At 37.2% G+C, this 25767-nt stretch overlaps 1 protein-coding gene across 2 annotated transcripts in view; it reads right to left on the minus strand.

The window, feature by feature from the left end:
* The window catches only part of LOC133649119 (ras-GEF domain-containing family member 1C-like), a 107944-nt gene extending 82501 nt beyond the window's left edge, over window positions 1–25443 (minus strand). For both annotated transcript variants that reach the window (XM_062045922.1, XM_062045921.1), the window contains exon 1: window positions 25109–25443. The gene's annotated coding sequence lies outside the window, so the exon portion shown is untranslated. The remainder of the gene's footprint in view (window positions 1–25108) is intronic.
* Between the last annotated feature and the right edge of the window lie 324 nt (window positions 25444–25767).

Below are 25767 nucleotides of genomic sequence, written 5' to 3' on the forward strand. Positions count from 1 at the left end.
ACAAATCATTATTTCTTCTAGATTTTCCAGAACAAAAATTTTAAAAGAAATTCAAAAGACTTTGAAATAAGATTTAAATTAGATTCTACAGATTTTCTAGATTTGCCAGAATATTTTTTTTGAATTTTAATCATAATAAGTTTGAAGAAATATTTCACAAATATTCTTCGTCGAAAAATTAGAACCTAAAATGAAGAATTAAATTTCAAATTTATTTATTATCCTTTACAATAAATAAAAACAATTACTTGAACATTGATTTAAATTGTCAGGAAAGAAGAGGAAGGAATTTAAAAGGTAAAAAGGTATATGTGTTGTATTTTGTCTCTAAAATTGTCTTTCTGAAAGTTATAAGAAGCAAAGTAAAAAAATTAATGAATTTATTTAAACAAGTGAAGACCAAGTCTTTAAAATATTTTCTTGGATTTTCAAATTCTATTTGAGTTTTGTCTCTCTTAGAATTAAAAATGTCGGGCAAAGCGAGACCAGCTTGCTAGTAAATAAATAAAATTTAAAAAATAGAGGCAGCTCACTGGTAAGTGCTGCTATTTGAGCTATTTTTAGAACAGGCCAGCGGGCTACTCATCTGGTCCTTACGGGCTACCTGGTGCCCGCGGGCACCGCGTTGGTGACCCCTGCTTTAAGTCAACAACTAGCATTGTTATAATTGGCCATTTTCTCAAAATGTGCAGTTTTGTGAAGTGAATTATATTCATATAGCGCTTTTCTCTAGTGACTCAAAGCACTTTTACATCGTGAAACCCAATATCTAAGTTCCATTTAAACCAGTGTGGGTGGCACTGGGAGCAGGTGGGTAAAGTGTCTTGCCCAAGGACACAACGGCAGTGACTAGGATGGCGGAAGCGGGGATGGAACCTGAAACCTCAAGTTGCTGGCACGGCCGCTCTACCAACCGAGCTATACCGCCCCATTATAACGGTGTCATTTTCCACCGTTATATTTACAGTGGTACCTCAACTTAAGACTGTTTTTTGGGGGGTTTTTTTTAGATAAGAGCTGTCATTTAGCTTATTGTTATGGTTAAAGGCCTACTGAAATTAAATGTTTTTATTTAAACGGGGATAGCAGATCCATTCTATGTGTCATACTTGATCATTTCGCGATATTGCCATATTTTTTGCTGAAAGGATTTAGTAGAGAACATCGACGATAAAGTTCGCAACTTTTGCTCGCTGATAAAAAAAAGCCTTGCCTGTACCGGAAGTAGCGTGACGTCACCGGTTGAAAGGCTCCTCACATTTCCCCATTGTTTACACCAGCAGCGGGAGCGATTCGGACCGAGAAAGCGACGATTACCCCATTAATTTGAGCCAGGATGAAAGATTTGTGGATGAGGAACGTGAGAGTGACGGACTAGAGTGCAGTGCAAGACATATCTTTTGTCGCTCTGACCGTAACTTAGTTACAAGCTGGCTCATTGGATTCCACACTTTCTCCTTTTTCTATTGTGGATCACGGATTTGTATTTTAAACCACCTCGGATACTATATCCTCTTGAAAATGAGAGTCGAGAACACGAAATGGACATTCACAGTGACTTTTATCTCCACGACAATACATCGGCGAAACACTTTAGCTACGGAGCTAACGTGATAGCATTGGGCTTAACTGCATATAGAAACAAAATAAATAAGCCCCTGACTGGAAGGATAGACAGAAGATCAACAATACTATTAAACCAGGGACATGTAAATACACGGTTAATTCTTTCCAGCCTGGCAAAGCTTAACAATGTTGTTGCTAACGACGCCATTGAAGCTAACTTAGCAACCGGACCTCACAGAGCTATGCTAAAAACATTAGCTATCCACCTACGCCAGCCAGCCCTCATCTGCTCATCAACACCCGTGCTCACCTGCGTTCCAGCGATCGACGGTGCGACGAAGGACTCCACCCGATCACCGATGCGGTCGGCGGCTAGCGTCGGCTAGCGCGTCTGCTATCCAAGTCAAAGTCCTCCTGTTTGCGTTGCCGCAGCCAGCTGCTAATACACCGATCCCACCTACAGCTTCCTTCTTTGCAGTCTTCATTGTTCATTAAACAAATTGCAAAAGATTCACCAACACAGATGTCCAGAATACTGTGGAATTTTGAGATGAAAACCGAGCTTTTTGTGTCCGGATACTTCCGTTTCAACGATTGACGTCACGCGCATACGTCATCATCCAAAGACGTTTTCAACCGGAAGTTTAGCTGGAAATGTAAAATGTCACTTTATAAGTTAACCCGGCCGTATTGGCATGTGTTGCAATGTTAAGATGTCATCATTGATATATAAACTATCAGACTGCGTGGTCGGTAGTAGTGGCTTTCAGTAGGCCTTTAAAAGCCACAAAATGCAACGGGTCCATCAGACCCACAAACGATGGCTGAGTAACAAAAATATGAACATTACACAAGGGTTAAGTACATAACTCCACATGTGTTCATTCATAGTTTTGATGCCTTCAGTGACAATCTACAATGTAAATAGTCGTGAAAATAAAGAAAACCCACTGAATGAGAAGGTGTGTCCAAACGTTTGGCCTGTACAGTATATACCAGGAGTCACCAACCTTTTTGAAACCAAGAGCTACTTCTTGGGTAGTGATTAATGCGAAGGGCTACCAGTTTGATACACACTTAAATAAATTGCCAGAAATAGCCAATTTGCTCAATTTACCTTTAACTCTATGTTATTATTATTAATTAATGATATTTACACTTAATTGAACGGTTTAAAAGAGGAGAAAACACGAAAAAAATGACAATTACATTTTGAAACATAGTTTATCTTCAATTTCGAGTCTTTAAAATTCAAAATTCAACTGAAAAAAAGAAGAGAAAAACTAGCTAATTCGAATCTTTTTGAAAAAATTAAAAAAATAATTTATGGAACATCATTAGTAATTTTTCCTGATTAAGATTAATTTTAGAATTTTGATGACATGTTTTAAATAGGTTAAAATCCAATCTACACTTTGTTAGAATATATAACAAATTGGACCAAGCTATATTTCTAACAAAGACAAATCATAATTTCTTCTAGATTTTCCAGAACAAAATTTTTAAAAGGAATTCAAAACAATTTGAAATAAGATTTAAATTTGATTCTACAGATTTTCTAGATTCGCCAAAATATTTTTTTTGAATTTTAATCATAATAAGTTTGAAGAAATATTTCACAAATATTCTTCGTCGAAAAAACAGAAGCTAAAATGAAGAATTAAATTAAAATGTATTTATTATTCTTTACAATAAAAAAGAAAAAAATTACTCCAACATTGATTTAAATTGTCAGGAAAGAAGAGGAAGGAATTTAAAAGGTAAAAAGGTATATGTGTTTAAAAATCCTAAAATCCTTTTTAAGGTTGTATTTTTTCTCTAAAATTGTCTTTCTGAAAGTTATAAGAAGCAAAGTAAAAAAAAATAATGAATTTATTCAAACAAGTGAAGACCAAGTCTTTAAAATATTTTCTTGGATTTTCAAATTCTATTTGAGTTTTGTCTCTCTTAGAATTAAAAATGTCGAGCAAAGCGAGACCAGCTTGCTAGTAAATAAATACAATTTAAAAAATAGAGGCAGCTCACTGGTAAGTGCTGCTATTTGAGCTATTTTTAGAACAGGCCAGCGGGCTACTCATCTGGTCCTTACGGGCTACCTGGTGCCCGCGGGCACTGCGTTGGTGACCCCTGGTATATACGATGTAAAGAAAAATTGGCAGACGATAGAGCTTATAATACTACTGAATACTATAGTTGTATCATGATAATGCATGTCGACGACACATTCTGTGTCCTGCTAAATTGATAGCGGCTAATGTCCCTCCACAGTGCAAAGCCACTTTTAAGTCAGCAATCCTCGCCTCCGTGGCGGCAAACAAATGAAGTTCATTCAAAGTACCATCTTGAGAAGACAAGGAACAAGTAAACATGCGACGCTACACACTGTAGGAACATAAGCTAGAGCAGGGGTTCTTCAACTTTTTGACCTCGGGGCCCATCTTTTCCACTACAGAGGGGAACGGGATCCACTCAAATATTAACACTGAATTAGTAATCTTACTCTTAATTTTAATGCAGTGTTTCCAACACATTCATTTATTTGTGGCGGCCCGCCACGAAAGAATTACGTCCACCACAAATAAAAAAAAATAAAAAAATATTTTTTTTTTTTTTTCGTCCTGTCCGGCTTCTCAGGCAAATCATATAGTTGATGTAGATGCCCATATAGGCTGTTCAGATTTACTTTACAAAAGAGAAGTGTAGGATACTTCTCTTGTTGCCTTATTTGTATTTGACCACTACTGTTTTCTGTTTATTTGTTACTGACTGTGGCAGGACACCTCTGCCTCTGTTTCACTTTATGTTGCTGGTAAATAATATGGTTGTACTAGTAGGCTAAAGTTAAATTATTTAGTATGCACTAATTAAAGGGGCAGAGCTTTAAGAGACATTTTAGCTTTTATATTTTATAAGATATATTTTTTGTAAGAACCACAATTAATAAATATATTTCAGTGAATAACTTATTGTTCAAATCTGTATATAAATATGTACATAAAGTGTTGTAATTATATTGTAAAATGGATGGATGGATGGACGTTTAAAACCAAACTGTTATTATTAATTAGTTAGTATACATTTTTTGAGCCTTTTTAGAGAAAATCATATCATTGTAGTACATTATGCAAATTACCCGATGATGTCATGGTGACCACGCCCATAGCCACGCCCCCACCGCCACAGGTATCTTGGTAGTTTATGGGAAACATTGTAATCGTATGTACATACAATAATGTTGCGCTGAAATAAACAAAATTATTAGCGAATATGTTTTTTTAACTAAACTGTCGATAAAATCAAAGTGCAAATAAAAATACAGCTTCACCACTTCAGTCATAATTTTTGCGCTTGAGAAACTTCTCTATGACTTTCGCTCCAGACTTCTTCACTTTGTTTGAGATTGTCATTACTGCCACAAGTGGTGGGAAAGTGTATTACAACTGAGTCACGCTACGGCCCATACGGACCACAGCTGAGAAACAGATATTTTTTGGCGTCCCTGTAAGCGACCCTTGTGGCCCAACAATGGGCCCTGGCCCTATGGTTAAGAAACCCTCAACTACAGCTCTTAAATGTGACAGCCAGATCAATACAATATTGACAGTAATGATACCATTAATAGTATTAGTGTATGGTTGATACAAAAGTGATTCAACCCATATTTAAAGGGTAAATGGGTTATACCTTCAAAGTACTCAAAGCACTATTTCCACGTTCACCCATTCACACTCACACATTCATACACTGCTGCCATGCGAGGCCCTAACCACGACCCATCAGGAGCAAGGTTGAAGTGTCTTGCTCAAGGACACAACGGGCGTGACGAGGATGGCAGAAGCTGGGGATCCAACCAGGAACCCTCAAGTTGCTGGCACGCCCGCTCTACCAACCGAGCCACTATTTCTTCTTATCAAAAAAAATGATTTTCTTGTTTTTGTCATTGTTTATAAAATCAGGATACAGTTTTATGGGCAAAAAAAGGGATTTAAATCAGAGCCAATAGTAGAATATCATTTAAATGTTTTACTGATATTGTTACGTCGCCATCCTGTATTTTTGTCTGATTATAATTGTGATCAAAAATGTTGTCATTCAATAATCTTGAAAATTTGAAGTATCACTATCAGCATTGGTATGAACAATACTGTCCCTGTGACTACTCGGTGTTGGATCAATACCCAATTCTGTAGTAATGCAGAAAACGAATGTAAAGTATTGAAACGACAGAAGAATAAGTGCCGATTATTTTTCAACAGAAATGTAGATAGAACCATGTTACAGCTAGAGATGTCCGATAATGGCTTTTTTGCCGATATCCGATATTCCGATATTGTCCAACTCTTAATTACCGATTCCGATATCAGCCGATACCGATATATACAGTCGTGGAATTAACACATTAGTATGCCTAATTGTGTTGTGATGCCCCGCTGGATGCATTAAACAATGTAACAAGGTTTTCCAAAATAAATCAACTCAAGTTATGGAAAAAAAAATGCCAACATGTCACTGCCATATTTATTATTGAAGTCACAAAGTGCATTATTGTTTTTTAACATGCCTCAAAACAGCAGCTTGGAATTTGGGACATGCTCTCCCTGAGAGAGCATGAGGAGGTTGAGGTGGGTGGGGTTGAGGTGGGGGGGGCTAGGGGGTAGCGGGGGGTGTATATTGTAGAGTCCCCACCCCCCCCTCCCTCCACACCCCTGATTGTAAATAATGTAAATAATTCAATGTGATTATCTTGTGTGATGACTGTATTATGATGATAGTATATATGATAGTATATATCTGTATCATGAATCAATTTAAGTGGACCCCGACTTAAACAAGTTGAAAAACTTATTCGGGTGTTACCATTTAGTGGTCAATTGTACGGAATATGTACTTCACTGTGCAACCTACTAATACAAGTCTCAATCAATCAATCAATCAATCAGTTAGTGCTTCAAGGGATTCTGGGTATTTGTTCTGTTGTGTTTATGTTGTGTTACGGTGCGGATGTTCTCCCCAAATGTGTTTGTCATTCTTGTTTGGTGTGGGTTCACAGTGTGGCGCATATTTGTAACAGTGCTAAAGTTGTTTATACGGTTCACCCTCAGTGTGACCTGTATGGCTGTTGACCAAATATGCGTTGCATTCACTTGTGTGTGTGAAAAGCCGTAGATATTATGTGATTGGGCCGGCACGCAAAGGCAGTGCCTTTAAGGTTTATTGGCGCTCTGTACTTCTCCCTACGTCCGTGTACCACTCCGTACAGCGGTGTTTAAAAAATCATACATTTTACTTTTTAAAACCGATAATTTCCGATTTTATATTTTAAAGCATTTATCGGCCGATAATATCGGCAGTCCGATATTATCGGACATCTCTAGTTACAGCACAAAGTAACTTGATATTAACAGTAAATTACAAATTAATAATAGTTTTGAGAAAATAATACAACTATAAATGACACAATATGTTACCGCATAACCAGAAGGAATCGCAAAGTCTGCGGAGAAAAACTGGAAAAAAACTCAATGTACAGAATATTTTCTTGCAGCTTCTGACTCTCTTGTCTTTATCGAGAGTATTTTTGCCAAGTCCTTCAAATTCTGCAGGATGAAGACGTAGCAAAATCAGAAATTGCCTCCAGCCTTCGAGGTGACGTCGGCACATTTTGGAGTCCTCAAATGTGCTGAAACTTGTTAGAAAACAAGCCTAAAATCACTACTGTGTCTATTTTGCGGGAAATTGCACCTGTAGATATAATGTTTAGGTCCAGAACTAAGAGATGAGTGTCAGTATTAGGGGCAGCCCTTTACAATTACAATTACATCTTAGCCTGACTGATTCCTTCATTGATTAAAAGGTGTCCTAAGATCCTTTGCGAGCATGCCCGGTTAGGCTGTCTGCTATATTCCCGCTTTGATTGCCCGGCAGGGAATTATATCACGTCTGCGGAATACACAATTGGAATTCCCCCGCCCCGGCCCTTATACTGCGCGCCACCATAAACCTTGCGAGCGCCGATAAAGCTGTCATTGCCATCGGGCTAACAGCTACTGTGTCTGCCTGCCTGCCCCAGACAGACAGACAGACAGACAGACAGACAGACAGACAGACAGACATACAGGACCTTTTCCGACACAAACACTCTGCAACCCTGCGCTCGTACTCTCATTGCCAGCAACACCTGGAATTCTACGCAGGATTGGAAGGAATGCGTGTGACTGTACCTGCACACTTGCGTGACTCAACCTGGCCGACTCTCACAGTCCACACTAGATTGGAAGCTACGAGGAGTTGAAAATGCAGAACATGAGATGTTCTTTTACTGCGACGTCGACACACTGCACCTTTTTTTGTTGGTTTTTACATCATAATACTCACACCGACAGATGTGCATTTGTCTAAATCAGGGGTCACCAACGCGGTGCCCGCGGGCACCAGGTAGCCCGTAAGGACCAGATGAGTAGCCCGCTGGCCTGTTCTAAAAATAGCTCAAATAGCAGCACTTACCAGTGAGCTGCCTCTATTTTTTAAATTTGATTTATTTACTAGCAAGCTGGTCTCGCTTTGCCTGACATTTTTAATTCTAAGAGAGACAAAACTCAAATAGAATTTGAAAATCCAAGAAAATATTTTAAAGACTTGGTCTTCACTATTTTAAATAAATTCATTAATTTTTTTTACTTTGCTTCTTATAACTTTCAGAAAGACAATTTTAGAGAAAAAATACAACCTTAAAAATGATTTTAGGATTTTTAAACACATTAACCTTTTTACCTTTTAAATTCCTTCCTCTTCTTTCCTGACAATTTAAATCAATGTTCAGGTAAATTTATTGTTTTTATTGTAAAGAATAATAAGTACATTTTAATTTAATTCTTCATTTTAGCTTCTGTTTTTTTGACGAATAATATTTGTGAAATATTTCTTCAAACTTATTATGATTAAAATTCAAAAAAATTATTCTGGCAAATCTAGAAAATCTGTAGAATCAAATTTAAATCTTATTTCAAAGTCTTTTGAATTTCTTTTAAAATTTTTGTTCTGGAAAATCTAGAAGAAATAATGATTTGTCTTTGTTAGAAATATAGCTTGGTCCGATTTGTTATATATTCTAACAAAGTGCAGATTGGATTTTAACCTATTTAAAACATGTAATCAAAATTCTAAAATTAATCTTAATCAGGAAAAATTACTAATGATGTTCCATAAATTATTTTTTTAATTTTTTCAAAAAGATTCGAATTAGCTAGTTTTTCTCTTCTTTTTTTCGGTTGAATTTAGAATTTAAAAGAGTCGAAATTGAAGATAAACGATGTTTCAAAATTAATTGTAATTTTTTTCGTGTTTTCTCCTCTTTTAAACCGATTAATTAAGTGTAAATATCATTAATTATTAATAATAACATAGAGTTAAAGATAAATTAAGCAAATTGGCTATTTCTGGCAATTTATTTAAGTGTGTATCAAACTGGTAGCCCTTCGCATTAATCACTACCCAAGAAGTAGCTCTTGCTTTCAAAAAGGTTGGTGACCCCTGGTCTAAATCTCCTGGATTAGCCACGTTGAAAATGAACGATCAATTCATCCATTCATTCCACACTTTCAAATATAATCAGAGTACCGTATTCCCCGGACTATAAGGCGGACTTATAATTCTTTTTTTTCCTCAAAACTCGACAGTGCGCCTAATGTACGGAATAATTCTGGTTTTGCTTACCGACCTCGAAGCAATTTTATTTGGTACATGGTGTAATGATAAGTGTGACCGGTAGATGGCAGTCAAACATAAGAGGTACGTGTAGGCTGCAATATGACTCAAGTAAACAACACCAACATTTTATATGTTCCATTGAAAATATAGAACATTACACACGGCGCTCAAAAATCTATCAAAATGTTTTAGTACGACTTTGGTAAGCTATGAAGCCACACCTCTTTGATGGATTGTCGGCGCATTAAACATACGAGTATTATTATGGTGTGTGTATAAGGTAAGACGTTATCTGGCGTTTTGTTTCGCAAAATTATGCAAAAGCAACTTTTCTTACCTTCTGGTACCTGCTGATCTGTATTTAGGATCTGCATAAATCCTGAAATATTGCGCAAGTCCTCCTTAGTAAGTCTGCGTCGACGACATAGTCGATAAGCTTCTTCTTTTTCTCTATCTTCTTGTTATGGGACATTCATCCTCTGCTGTGGCCATTTTTAAATATAAAGTAGTGTAAAGTTCTTACTTATACCTGTCAGTAAACTCGCCATGAAAGCGCTAAAACATACCGGTGTCGTGAGTTTACATTATTCACCCAAGGAACTTTAGTTATTAGAGAGTTCCGGTCGGACGGTTTTTCCTGCTGGCCTTGTTGTTGTTCCCGGATGAGGAGATGCTGCTCCGTTATTGATTGAAGTAAAACAGTTAAAAACTGTTAGCTAAAAATAAAACAGTTAGCTCCATCTTTTGACACTTCTTCCACTCCCGTCCTTGCACGCTACGCCGCTACAACAAAGATGACGGGGAGAAGACTCTGTCGAAGGTGAGCCACGTAAATAAGAAGCGACTGTCAGAAAGCGACTTGAAGATGATCTGTAAAACATAGGGGTGTAACGGTACACAAAAATTTCCGTTCGGTACTGAAACCGAGTTTGCCATACTCTCTGTCGAGACTGAACCAACAGCGCCTCTGCTGGTTGAAGCCAGGTAGTGCAGTCTATTTGGTTGCCAGGTAGTGCAGTCTATTTTGTTGCCCTAGGGTAAGCTGGATAACACATGGCACACTGACAAAGCTTAACCTATTGTTACTATAACAATCTACAAGGTTAATATAGGTGGCTTCTCTTTCTTCCCCTCCATTTTTCTGCTTTCTTTTTCATTTGTAGTTATCATTACATATATGTATTGTTGCATTTGAACAACTGTATTGTTGATAATAGAGGTAAATTATTGGTATTGTTCGTTATCAATAGAGCTATTTCTATTGGTATTTGTATTGCTCCATTTGTAGTGTAATAATGCTCATTGTCATTTCTGTATTGTTATTTATTTCACTAACTGCTTCTTTGCTATCACATTTACCATCATATTTGTACATATCCTATTTGCTGATGTTGTTCTATTGTTGTTGTTGTTGTTGTGTTTGCTGTTGTTGTTTTTGTCTCTCTGTCTTATACCCCTCTTGTCCCCACAATTTCCCCACTCTGTCTTCCTTTTTTTCTCTTTTCTATCCCCTCCTGCACCAAATGATAATATAAATACATTTAATAAAGTCAAATATGAATAAGGCAACAAGAGAAGTATCCCACACTTCTCTTTTGTAAAGTAAATCTGAACAGGGCATCTACATCAACTATATGATTTGCCTGAGAAGCTGGACAGGACAAAAATTTAAAAAAAATTGATTGTTGATGAATAGTGCCTTAAAGCAACAAACAAAAAAACAAACAAAAATTATATATATATATTTTTGTTCTTGTTGTTGTTGTTGTTGCTTTAAGGGGGGGGTTACCCACATATGCGGTCCTCTCCAAGGTTTCTCATAGTCATTCACATCAACGTCCCACTGGGGTGAGTTTCTCTTGCCCGTATGTGGGCTCTGTACCGAGGATGTCGTTGTGGCTTGTGCAGCCCTTTGAGACACTTGTGATTTAGGGCTATATAAATAAACATTGATTGAAACATTGATTGATTCATCAACACGGAAATTTGCTAGATTTTGTTAAATAGATTGCTGATGAATAGTGCCTTAAAGCAACCAAAAAATAAAAAAAATAAAAATATTTATATGTATATATTTTGTTGCTTTAAAGGCCTACTGAAATGATTTTTTTTGTATTTAAACGGGAATAGCAGATCCATTCTATGTGTCATACTTGATCATTTCGCGATATTGCCATATTTTTGCTGAAAGGATTTAATAGAGAAAATCGACGATAAAGTTCGCAACTTTTGCTCGCTGATAAAAAAAAGCCTTGCCTGTAGCGGAAGTAGCGTGACGTCACAGGAGCTAGTATTCCTCACAATTCCCCGTTGTTTACAATGGAGCGAGAGAGATTCGGACCGAGAAAGTGACGATTACCCCATTAATTTGAGCGAGGATGAAAGATTCGTAGATGAGGAACGTTACAGTGAAGGACTTGAGAGGCAGTGATGGACGTATCTTTTTTCGCTCTGACCGTAACTTAGGTACAAGCTGGCTCATTGGATTCCACACTCTCTCCTTTTTCTATTGTGGATCACGGATTTGTATTTTAAACCACCTGGGATACTATATCCTCTTGAAAATGAGAGTCGAGAACGCAAAATGGACATTCAGTGCCTTTTATCTCCACGACAATACATCGACGAAATGCTTTAGCTACGAGCTAACGTGATAGCATCGTGCTTTAACTGCATATAGAAACAAAAAAATAAAGGATGGAAGGAAGGATAGATAGAAAATCAACAATACTATTAAACCGTGGACATGTAAATACACGGTTAATGCTTTCCAGGCTGGCGAAGGTTAACAATGCTGTGCTAACGACGCCATTGAAGCTAACTTAGCAACTTAGCAACGGGACCTCACAGAGCTATGCTAAAAACATTAGCTCTCCACCTACGCCAGCCAGCCCTCATCTGCTCATCAACACCCGTGCTCACCAGCGTTCCAGCGATCGGCAGAAGGACGAAGGACTTCACCCGATGCGTTTGGCGGCCCGGAGACGTAGGAAGTCAAAGTGAGGTCGTCGGCTAGCGCGGCTAGCGCTCCAACAAAGTCCTCCTGGTTGTGTTGCTGTAGTCCGCTGCTAATACACTGATCCCACCTACAACTGTCTTCTTTGCAGCCTTCATTGTTCATTAAACAAATTGCAAAAGATGTCCAAAATACTGTGGAATTATGAAATGAAAACAGAGCTTTTTGTATAGGATTCTACGGGTACCATAACTTCCGTTACTCTGACTTCGTCACGCGCATACGTCATCATACCGCGACGTTTCAGCCGGATATTTCCCGGGAAGTTTTAAAAGTCATTTTATAAGTTAACCCGGCCGTATTGGCATGTGTTGCAATGTAAAGATTTCATCATTGATATATAAACTATCAGACTGCGTGGTCGGTAGTAGTAGGTTTCAGTAGGCCTTTAAGGCACTATTCATCAACAATCTATTTAACAAAATCTACCAAATTCCTGTTTGATGAATAGTGCCTTAAAGCAACAATATATATATATATATATATATATATATATATATATATATATATATATATATATATATATATATATATATATATATATATATATATATATATATATATATATATATTTATTTATTTATTTATTTATTTTTTGCAATTTAATGAGCAATTTGTTTTGCACTTTTCACATAACACACTTGGATGGTTTTTAACATTAATTACAGTACAGTGGAACCTCGGTTTTGTACGCCACACTTTTAGTAGGATTCTGTTTTACAGATTATCGTACAACCAAACAATGCAGATTGCAAACTATTTAGTTGGCCCGCATATCCTCCCGTGAACACGAGTGCCCAAACAAAGAACCCCACGTGTTGGTGACTCAGTCTTACCCTGTTATTAATAAACTGCAGCCGACTGTGTTCATAGTGTGTCTTTATTTTTTTAAAAACTGTGCCTGTGTTAGCCTGCTCACAACTCCCCACTGAGAGGTCATTCTAGGCCGCCATCTATGACATCATCATTAGTTGCCTCTGCAGTTCTTTGTGAATAATAATATTAGTAGTAATAATAATAAATAATAACAATAATAGTGTATAATTATAATAATAATAACGAATATGTTGATTAAATAAACATGCAATAGTAATAATAATAATGATAAATTTAATAAATGGTATGTAATAAATAATGTATAATAAATCATTATAATGATACATACATAACTGTGTTCTATATGCTATGTTATTATTTGAAATAAACACCTTTTTAGCTGAAAAATTAGGTGCATTTGCACAAAGTAACAGTATCGGATATTGCCGGTACCAGCCTCAATTTTACTCAGTTTTAGATCAAAAAGATGATCAGTGGCATCCCACATTACTAATCGGGACACCTCTAGTTTTATTGTAGCATGATTCTCAAACGATATAAATTCAGAGCATCTTGAACATTATGTTGATGCAATCAAGAGTACGTAATGTATTGGCTATTGTTCACTATGTATAGTGATACATAGTAGACGTCCACATAGTATACGTCCACAATTTCCAAAAACAATTTGAAATGTGGACTCGTCCGACCACAGAACACTTTTCCACTTTGTATTAGTCCATCTTAGATGAGCTCGGGACCAGCGACGCTGGCGGCATTTCTGGGTGTTGTTGATAAACGGCTTTCGCCTTGCATAGTAGAGTTTTAACTTGCGCTTACAGATGTAGCGACCAACTGTAGCCCATCTGGTGATATCCTTTACACACTGATGTCGTTTTTGATGCAGTACAACCTGAGGGATCGAAGGTCCGTAATATCATCGCTTACGTGCAGTGATTTCTCCAGATTCTCTGAACCATTTGATGATATTACGGTCCGTAGATGGTGAAATCCCTAAATTCCTTGCAATAGCTCGTTGGGAAATTCTGTTCTTAAACTGTTCAACAATTTGCTCAGGCATTTGTTGACAAAGTGGTGACCCTCGCCCCATCCTTGTTTGTGAATGACTGAGCATTTCATGGAAGCTGCTTTTATACCCAATCATGGCACCCACCTGTTCCCAATTTGCCTGTTCACCTGTGGGATGTTCCAAATAAGTGTTTGATGAGCCACTTGTGCCAGCTTTTTTGAAACATGCTGCAGGCATCAAATTCCAAATGAGCTAAAATTTGCAAAAAAATAACAAACTTTTCCAGTTCGAACGTTACGTATCTTGTCTTTGCAGTCTATTCAATTGAATATAAGTTGAAAAGGATTTGCAAATCATTGCATTCTGTTTTTATTTACCATTTACACAACAAGCCAACTGGTTTTGGCTTTTGTATTTTGCGAGTTTTTAATATTTTAGATTAGGGTGTCTAAACGTTTTCCGCCAAGGGCCACATACTGAAATGTCAAGTATTTTATTAAAAAAAATATATATATACTAAAAACAGATAGTATGTATAGTTAAAGACAAAACGTTGTATCATAGGCGAGTATATATATTATTAGTTTTAAACAATTCAGATTTTTGTAATTAATTTCCAATTTTTTGCCTTTTTATCTTAAATTTGTATTGCAGGTTTTTTTTGGATGGACATGTTATTATTTGATAATACACAACTTTTTAAAATTTAGCAGACCCATTTGCTATATTTTCATTCAGTATCGGATTGGTATCACCAATACCAGCCTGAATTTTACTTGGTATCGGATCGAAAAGAAAATCAGTGGTATCGCAAATCGTTACTCCACAATCTTGAAGATAAGACTTTGCATGACAATCTGTAGTAAATTCTCACAATATGGACTTTGCATGATGGGATGTTCAAAATTAGGGTTTGATGAGCATTCCTCAACTTTCTCAGTCTTTTTTGCCACTTGTGCCAGCTTTTTTGAAACAAGTCGCAGGCATCAAATTCCAAATGAGCTAATATTTGCAAAAAATAACAAGGTTTTCCAGTTGGAACGTTAAGCATCTTGTCTTTGCAGTCAATTCAATTGAATATAGGTTGAAAAGGATTTGCAAATCCTTTGCAAAAACTACAGCTATACAACTTGGTCCCATACCTCGGAGAATATCCTGAAGCCACTAAAGTCTCTCATCAAGAGAACACTAAAAATTCTAGACAAAAAGCCTCTAAAGTATCATTATTGTAACATTTTAAGTAAGTATAATATTTTGGATTTAGATAATTATCAGATACCGTATTTCCTTGAATTGGCGCCGGGAATATAGTATTCGCCTGCCTAGAATTACAGCAGGGTCAAACTCGTTTCGCAAAATAATTAGCGCATGCTTGGCACTTCCGCCGGGTCAAATATGAGTCATTAAATGACTCCCGCCTCCTGGTGGTAGAGGGCGCTAGTGATCCTTCTTGCGACTACCAGTACTGCAGAAGACCGGTGCTGCAGAAGAAGACAAGCAGCATGCGTGAGCCGTGATCGTTTGCTTGCACTTTTACCATGGAGGATTACATATCTAAAATAAAACAGTTTTCTAAACTGGACTTTTAATCGAAGCAGGAGGTAATAATTAAAGGAAGATCTCCGGAGACTTTTAAAACTGAAGAAAGATAAGGAAGACTGCCTTTGATCAGAAGCAGTTGCAGATGGACATCATTTATAAGTAAAGGTAAGACCATAATAACGTTTTTTTATTAAATCTGCTTTTCATGATAAGGTATGCGCCGGAGTGAGAAGAGGTTTTAAAATAATTAGCGCATGCTTGCCCATCCCGCATGCTTTTGGTAAGCGCAGGAGTGAGAAGAGGTTTTAAATTTATTAGCGCACCTGCGGCTATTCAAGGAAATACGGTATTCATGGATGTTTGCCTCATCTTTAGAGTTCTACAAACCCCGTTTCCATATGAGTTGGGAAATTGTGTTAGATGTAAATATAAACGGAATACAATGATTTGCAAATTATTTTCAACCCATATTCAGTTGAATATGCTACAAAGACAACATATTTGATGTTCAAACTGATAAACTTTTTTTTTTTCAAATAATCATTAACTTTAGAATTTGATGCCAGCAACACGTGACAAAGAAGTTGGGAAAAATGACAATAAATACTGATAAAGTTGAGGAATACTCATCAAACACTTATTTGGAACATCCCACAGGTGTGCAGGCTAATTGGGAACAGGTGGGTGCCATGATTGGGTATAAAAACAGCTTCCCAAAAAATGCTCAGTCTTTCACACCCCTTTGTCCACAACTGCGTGAGCAAATAGTCAAACAGTTTAAAAACAACGTTTCTCAAAGTGCTTTAGGGATTTCAACATATACGGTCCATAATATCATCAAAAGGTTCAGAGAATCTGGAGAAATCACTCCACGTAAGCGGCATGGCCGGAAACCAACATTGAATGACCGTGACCTTCGATCCCTCAGACGGCACTGTGCCAAAAACAGACATCAATCTCTAAAGGATATCACCACATGGGCTCAGGAACACTTCAGAAAACCACTGTCACTAAATACAGTTGGTCGCTACATCTGTAAGTGCAAGTTAAATCTCTACTATGCAAAGACAACGCCATTTATCAACAACACCCAGAAACGCCGCCGGCTTTTCTGGGCCCCGAGATCATCTAAGATGGACTCATGCAAAGTGGAAAAGTGTTCTGTGGTCTGACGAGTCCACATTTCAAATTGTTTTTGGAAATATTCGACATCGTGTCATCCGGACCAAAGGGGAAGCGAACCATCTAGACTGTTATCGACGCAAAGTTCAAAAGCCAGCGTCTGTGATGGTATGGGGGTGTATTAGTGGCCAAAGCATGGGTAACTTACACATCTGTGAAGGCACCGTTAATGCTGGAAGGTACATACAGGTTTTGGAACAACATATGCTGCCATCTAAGCGCCGTCTTTTTCCTGGCCCGCCTGCAGTCCAGACCTGTCTTCCATTGAAAATGTGTGGCGCATTATGAAGCGTAAAATATGACAGCGAAGACCTCGGACTGTTGAACGACTGAAGCTCTACATAAAACAAGAATGGGAAAGAATTCCACGTTCAAAGCTTCAACAATTAGTTTCCTCAGTTCCCAATCGTTTACTGAGTGTTGTTAAAAGGAAAGGCCATGTAACACAGTGGTGAACATGCCCTTTCCCAACTACTTTGGCACGTGTTGCAGCCATGAAGTTCTAAGTTAATTATTATTTGCAAAAGAAAAATAAAGTTTATGAGTTTGAACATCAAATATCTTGTCTTTGTAGCATATTCAACTGAATATGGCTTGAAAAGGATTTGCAAATCATTGTATTCCGTTTATATTTACATCTAACACAACTTCCCAACTCATATGGAAACGGGGTTTGTAAATAAACTTGCTCCTCCTCCCTTGGAGAGATGTTATTCATCAAAAAAATAGCGGTAAAGTAAACACCAGAGCCCAGAGGGGACTGCAACGTACAAAGGCGCCGGACTAAATTTGGCCAAATGGTGGGGTCTATTAGAGGCATACAGTCATGGAACAGGCCTATTTAACATGTAAAACTGCACTGAAACAGTGGTTGGAAACTAATCACAATTCGATTTTTCACATGTTTTTTTTGTTTGTTTCATTTTTTTTTTTTGTCCACGGTCTGTGCTTATGGTATGCTTGTAATGTGTAATGTTTTGTGATTGATGTATTCTTTTGTATCATGACCTGTTGAATGTTTACTGTATTAACCTGCCTTAGGACAACAGATGAAAATGAGCTATTGTGCTAACTACGGCATATTTACATTGTTGCTTTATGTCAGGGGTGTCCAAAGTGCGGCCCGCAGGTCATTTTTTAACAGCCCCACGGCACATTTTAAAAATACGATTGAAAAAAATTAAAAACATAGAAAATGGTATAAAAGAGCAAACAGGTGAAATGTAACAAGAAAATGTTGCAATGTTTACTCTAATAACACAAAGCTGCCATGCAGGCTGTTTCTTTCTTTAAAAAATAATAATGAATCAAAATCAATGTCATTATGAATTATTGACCAAATTCAAGGCTCCAATTACATCACATTAAATATTCCACTTTGAGATATTTTTGGGGGAAAATGTTGCATATTTTGTGTTTGCCATATAAAAAACTGAGTTGTTTTTTTTAAAGAAGGGCCTCAAACGAACAAACGAAAAACATAAACAACAATAACATTTGTTATTGGCGGATAATTTCTGAAGTTGAGATTATTGAGATTATTGTGTTAAAAGTAAACAGTAAAAAAAAATGTATAATTTATTTTTGAACACTTTAATGAGTAGGACCCTTTTGGATCCCCAATAATGTTAGTGTGATTTGTTTTTAAGTGTCATTGCTCAAAAAATAATAATGAATTAAAATCAATGGTGTTATGAGTTATTGACCGTTTTAAGGCTCCAATTATTATGTAATGTCAAATATTGCAGTTAAAAATTTTATTGGGTGAAAATATTGCATATTTTGTGTTTTTTCCATAAAAAAATGGGTTTCTTTGACAAAAAGAGTATACAACTTAAATCTTTAAAAACGTTATATTGACAGATAGACCTAATGTTGATCTAGAGATTTAAAACTTGAATAATAAAAAATAATAATAATACTGAATAATGACACATTCTTTATATTTTTTTGACCAAAACTCTTTGGGGTCCCCGGGATCAAGCTTGAGTGGAGACCTAAATGTATATTTTTTATACATACACTACCGTTCAAAAGTTTGGGGTCACCCAAACAATTTTGTGTTTGAGCCTTCATTTCTAAGAACAAGAATAGACTGTGGAGTTTCAGATGAAAGTTCTCTTTTTCTGGCCATTTTCAGCGTTTAATTGACCCCACAAATGTGATGCTCCAGAAACTCAATCTGCTCAAAGGAAGGTCAGTTTTGTAGCTTCTGTAACGAGCTAAAGTGTTTTCAGATGTGTGAACATGATTGCACAAGGGTTTTCTAATCATCAATTAGCCTTCTGAGCCAATGAGCAAACACATTGTACCATTAGAACACTGGAGTGATAGTTGCTGGAAATGGGCCTCTATACACCTATGTAGATATTGCACCAAAAAGCAGACATTTGCAGCTAGAATAGTCATTTACCACATTAGCAATGTATAGAGTGTATTTCTTTAAAGTTAAGACTAGTTTAAAGTTATCTTCATTGAAAAGTACAGTGCTTTTCCTTTGAAAATAAGGACATTTCAATGTGACCCCAAACTTTTGAACGGTAGTATAAATTGTATTGGTTTTTTAAATATAAAATATAAAAATGGCCCCTGCTTGCTTTGATTATTCAGTGTGCGGCCCTCAGTGGAAAAAGTTTGGACACCCCTGCTTTATGTTGATGAATATGCCTTGTCCTAATTCAAATAAATAAATAAATCATTGTATTTAGTTTTTATTTACGATTTACACAAAGTGGCAACTTTACCGGTTTTGGGTTTTGTACATAGTTTTACCCCAAACTATCCTTAAGTGTGCATGACAAATGTGAGAACCCTAAAGCACACAACAAAGCCCTGATCTGTTTACTTATTGACTACCAACGCTGTGGCAAAGGTCATCCCGATATAAAAGTCGGTGCTTTTGTCACCAACAGAGGCCGAAATCCATTCGCCCAGCAAAAACAAGCTCCCTCGAAGCACACAGCAGAGCAAACATTTCTCAAGAGAGCGGCATTTTTTTCTTTAAAAGTCCACAAACGTGAGGAGCCGAGGGCGTGGGAACGACGCTCGCAAGTCGCTTGACTGGTAACGTTGGCAAACCCCAAATTAAAATCCCTCCTACCTAACTGGTTTGTGACGTTGCAGTAAGCTGCTAAAAAAAACAAAACAAAAAAAAAACACTAAAAAAAACCTCTAACAAATCCTTTTAGCCGGTGTTGGCCACTTTGGTGCATTATTGGCATTCCTTTAGGTACACCTGCACAATGGGGATTTATCATTGTGGTCGTGGATCTTACTATTATTCCCACACTCTCCTGCCAAATTTTAGCTGACAAAATAGGTACATTTGCACAAAGTAACGCTATCGGATATCGCCGATACCAGCCTGAATTTTACTCCGTTTCGGATCAAAAGGATGATCAGTGGCATCCCACATTACTAATCGGGACGCCTCTAGTTTTATTGTAGCATGATTCTCAAACGATATCAATTCAGAGCATCTTGAACATTATGTTGATGCAATCAAGAGTACGTAATGTATTGGCTATTGTTCACTATGTATAGCAGGGGTCACCAACCTTTTTGAAAGCAAGAGCTACTTCTTGGGTAGTGATTAATGCGAAGGGCTACCAGTTTGATACACACTTAAATAAATTGCCAGAAATAGCCAATTTGCTCAATTTACCTTTAACTCTATGTTATTATTAATAATTAATGATATTTACACTTAATTGAACGGTTTAAAAGAGGAGAAAACACGAAAAAAATGACAATTACATTTTGAAACATAGTTTATCTTCAATTGCGACTCTTTAAAATATAAAATTCAACCAAAAAAAGAAGAGAAAAACTAACTAATTCGAATCTTTTTGAAAAAATTTAAAAAATAATTGATGGAACATCATTAGTAATTTTTCCTGATTAAGATTAATTTTAGAATTTTGATTAAATAGGTTCAAATCCAATCTGCACTTTGTTAGAATATATAACAAATTGGACCAAGCTATACTTCTAACAAAGACAAATCATTATTTCATCTAGATTTTCCAGAACAAAAATGTTAAAAGAAATTAAAAAGACTTTGAAATAAGATTTAAATTTGATTCTACAGATTTTTTAGATTTGCCAGAATATTTTTTTTAATTTTAATCATAATAAGTTTGAAGAAATATTTCACAAACATTCTTCGCCGAAAAAACAGAAGCTAAAATGAAGAATTAAATTAAAATGTATTTATTATTCTTTACAATAAAAAAAATAAATTTACTTGAACATTGATTTAAATTGTCAGGAAAGAAGAGGAAGGAATTTAAAAGGTAAAAAGGTATATGTGTTTAAAAATCCTAAAATCATTTTTAAGGTTGTATTTTTTCTCTAAAATTGTCTTTCTGAAAGTTATAAGAAGCAAAGTAAAAAAATAAATGAATTTATTTAAACAAGTGAAGACCAAGTTTTTAAAATATTTTCTTGGATTTTCAAATTCTATTTGAGTTTTGTCTCTCTTAGAATTAAAAATGTCGAGCAAAGCGAGACCAGCTTGCTAGTAAATAAATACAATTTAAAAAATAGATGCAGCTCACTGGTAAGTGCTGCTATTTGAGCTATTTTTAGAACAGGCCAGCGGGCTACTCATCTGGTCCTTACGGGCTACCTGGTGCCCGCGGGCACCGCGTTGGTGACCCCTGATGTATAGTGATACATAGTAGACGTCAACATAGTATACGCCCACATAGTACCGTATTTTTCGGAGTATAAGGCGCACCTGCCGAAAAGGCATAATAAAGAAGGGAAAAAACATATATAAGTCACATTTTTGGGGGACATTTATTTGATAAAAGCCAACACCAAGAATAGACATTTGAAAGGCAATTTAAAATGTCTAAAGAATAGTGAACAACAGGCTGAATAAGTGTACGTTATATGAGGCATAAATAACCAACTGAGAAGGTGCCTGGTATGTTAATGTAACATATTATGGTAAGAGTCATTCAAATAACTATAACATATAGAACATGCTATACGTTTACCAAACAATCTGTCACTCCTGATCGCTAAATCCCATGAAATCTTATACGTCTAGTCTCTTACGTGAATGAGATCAATAATATTATTTGATATTTGACGCTAATGTGTTAATAATTTCACACATAAGTCGCTCCTGAGTATAAGTCGCACCCCCGGCCAAACAATGAAAAAAACTGCGACTTATAGTCCGAAAAATACGGTATACGTCCACATAGTATACATCCACATAGTATACGTCAACAGTTTCCAAAAACAATTTGAAATGTGGACTCGTCAGACCACAGAACACTTTTCCACTTTGTATCAGTCCATCTTAGATGAACTCGGGGCCCAGCGAAGCCGGCTGCGTTTCTGGGTGTTGTTGATAAATGGCTTTCGCTTTGCATAGCAGAGTTTTAACTTGCACTTACAGATGTGGCGACAAACTGTAGTTACTGACAGTGGTTTTCTGAAGTGTTCCTGAGCCCATGTGGTGATATCCTTTACACACTGATGTCGCTTCTATACCTAATCATGGCACCCACCTGTTCCCAATTGGCCTGTTCACCTGTGGGATGTTCCAAATAAATGTTTGATGAGCATTCCTCAACTCTCTCAGTCTTTTTTCCCACTTGTGCCAGCTTTTTTTTAAACCTGTTGCAGGCATCAAATTCCAAATGAGCTAATATTTGCAAAAAATATAACAACGTTTTCCAGTTCGAAAAAGTAAGTATCTGGTCTTTGCAGTCTATTCAATTGAATACAGGTTGAAAAGGATTTTTAAATAATGGTATTCTCTTTCTATTTACGATTTATGAAAAGCCGGCGGCGTTTCTGGGTGTTGTTGATAAATGGCTTTCGCTTTGCATAGCAGAGTTTTAACTTGCACTTACAGATGTCGCGACGAACTGTAGTTACTGACAGTGGTTTTCCGAAGTGTTCCTGAGCCCATGTGGTGATATCCTTTACACACCGATGTCGCTTTTTGATGTCGGTTTTACCAATATCATCGTTGACGTGCAGTGATTTCTCCAGATTCTCTGAACCTTTTGATGATATTACGGACCTTAGATGGTGAAATCCCTAAAATCCTTGCAAAAGCTGGTTGAGAAATGTTGTCCTTAAACTGTTGGACAATTTGCTCACGCATTTGTTGACAAAGTGGTGACCCTCGCCCCATCCTTGTTTGTGAATGACTGAGCATTTCATGGAATCTACTTTTATGGCAGCCACCTGTTCCCAATTAGCCTGTTCACCTGTGGGATGTTCCAAATAAGTGTTTGATGAGCATTCCTCAACTTTCTCAGTCTTTTTTCCCACTTGTGCCAGCTTTTTTTTTTAAACCTGTTGCAGGCATCAAATTCCAAATGAGCTAATATTTTCCAAAAAATACAAGTTTTCCCCTTCGATCATTAAGTATCTGGTCTTAGCAGTGTATTCAATTGAATATAGGTTGAAAAGGATTTGTAAATCATTGTGTTCGTTTTTTACTTACGATTTACGAAAAGCCGACAGCATTTCTGGGTGTTGTTGATAAATGGCTTTCGCTTTGCATAGTAGACTTTTAACTTGCACTTACAGATGTGGCGACAAACTGTAGTTACTGACAGTGGTTTTCCGAAGTGTTCCTGAGCCCATGTGGTGATATCCTTTACACACCGATGTTGCTTTTTGATGTCGGTTTTACCAATATCATCGTTGACGTGCAGTGATTTCTCCAGATTCTCTGAACCTTTTGATGATATTACGGAGCGTAGATGGTGAAATCCCTAAATTCCTTGCAATAGCTGGTTGAGAAATGTTGTCCTTAAACTGTTGGACAATTTGCTCACGCATTTGTTGACAAAGTGGTGACCCTCGCCCCATCCTTGTTTGTGAATGACTGAGCATTTCATGGAATCTACTTTTAGGGCAGCCACCTGTTCCCAATTAGCCTGTTCACCTGTGGGATGTTCCAAATAAATGTTTGATGAGCATTCCTCAACTTTCTCAGTCTTTTTTCCCACTTGTGACAGCTTTTTTTTGAAACCTGTTGCAGGCATCAAATTCCAAATGAGCTAATATTTTCCAAAAAATACAAGTTTTCCCCTTCGATCATTAAGTATCTGGTCTTAGCAGTGTATTCAATTGAATATAGGTTGAAAAGGATTTGCAAATCATTGTGTTCGTTTTTTACTTACGATTTACGAAAAGCCGACAGCATTTCTGGGTGTTGTTGATAAATGGCTTTCGCTTTGCATAGCAGAGTTTTAACTTGCACTTACAGATGTGGCGACAAACTGTAGTTACTGACAGTGGGTTTCTGAAGTGTTCCTGAGCCCATGTGGTGATATCCTTTACACACTGATGTGATGTCGGTTTTACCAACATCATCGCTGACGTGCAGTGATTTCTCTGATATTACGGAGCGTAGATGGTTGTAATCCCTACATTCCTTGCAATAGCTGGTTGAGAAATGTTGTTCTTAAACTGTTGGACAATTTGCTCACGCATTTGTGTTTGATGAGCATTCCTCAACTTTCTCAGTCTTTTTTCCCACTTGTGCCAGCTTTTTTTTAAACCTGTTGCAGGCATCAAATTCCAAATTAGCTAATATTTGCAAAAAAATAACAAAGTTTTCCAGTTCGAGCATTAAGTATCTGGTCTTTGCAGTCTATTCAATTGAATGTAGGTTGAAAAGGATTTTTAAATAATGGTATTCTCTTTTTATTTACGATTTATGAAAAGCCGGCGGCATTTCTGGGTGTTGTTGATAAATGGCTTTCGCTTTGCATAGTAGAGTTTTAACTTGCACTTACAGATGTAGCGACCAACTGTAGTTACTGACAGTGGTTTTCCGAAGTGTTCCTGAGCCCATGTGGTGATATCCTTTACACACCGATGACGCTTTTTGATGCAGTACTTCGCTTACGTGCAGTGATTTCTCCAGATTCTCTGAACCTTTTGATGATATTCCGGACCAGCCAACCAATCATGAATCCTAACCTCCACTAGCCACACTCATTAATGATTACAAGAACAATGACAAGCGTGGTCAATATCCACTATCTTTATCTCCCACTGGTGTTTGACTAGGGAGCCATCGTCACATGCCCACCAAAAGGATGAAGGAGTGGGGGTTTATTACACGCCCCGCACACACTCACAGCAAAACACGCTAAAGTGCTGCAATTATGTCAATGTCATCGCCCATGATTCCACGCTGGATGACACGCCAGGCTGAAAAAAAAACCCACAACAAAAAAACAAATAACCTTGTAACTTACCGCCACTACACTGTGGTCCCCATCCTTCAAGTGATATCCCTCAAAAAAAAAAGAGGCGTCCACGCAGCAGCAGCACAACCACGCAACCAAAGAGGCGTGATTTGATGTAAGACAGTGGGGGGTTAAAAAATATGTTCCTCTTTCAAAAAAAAGAAAAAAAAAAAAGATTCCTGCCCAGGTGGAGAGCACCGGCGGTCACAAGAGGAGAGCTGACGCCGGCTTAAAGTGTCTCCCCGAAGGCGTGGCGACCGTGTCGTGGGTCCGCGCAGGGACGACGAGACACGACCGAGGTTATCAACACGTCCACGCAGTGAGAGGAGACACGCGAGAGGAGAGAGAAGTACTCACGGCTGTCAAGCCGGAGGAAGCGAGCGACTGCTACACTTCCGGTTGTTACTTTCAAAATAAAACCCCCGTGAGAGACATATCGCTTTGGTGTCCGACAGACTTTTTATTTTATTTTGTATTTTTATTAATCAATCCAACAAAACAATACAAAGCAATACTATAATAATGCAATCCAATTCCAAAACCAAACCCGACCCAGCAACATTCAGAATAGCAATAAACAGAGCAATTGAGAAACATGACACAGAACAATCTAAAAGTAGTGAAACAAAAATGAATATTATCAACAACAGTATTAATATTAGTAACAA

Source organism: Entelurus aequoreus, linkage group LG04, assembly GCF_033978785.1.
Source record: "Entelurus aequoreus isolate RoL-2023_Sb linkage group LG04, RoL_Eaeq_v1.1, whole genome shotgun sequence".
Lineage (NCBI taxonomy): Eukaryota > Metazoa > Chordata > Actinopteri > Syngnathiformes > Syngnathidae > Entelurus > Entelurus aequoreus.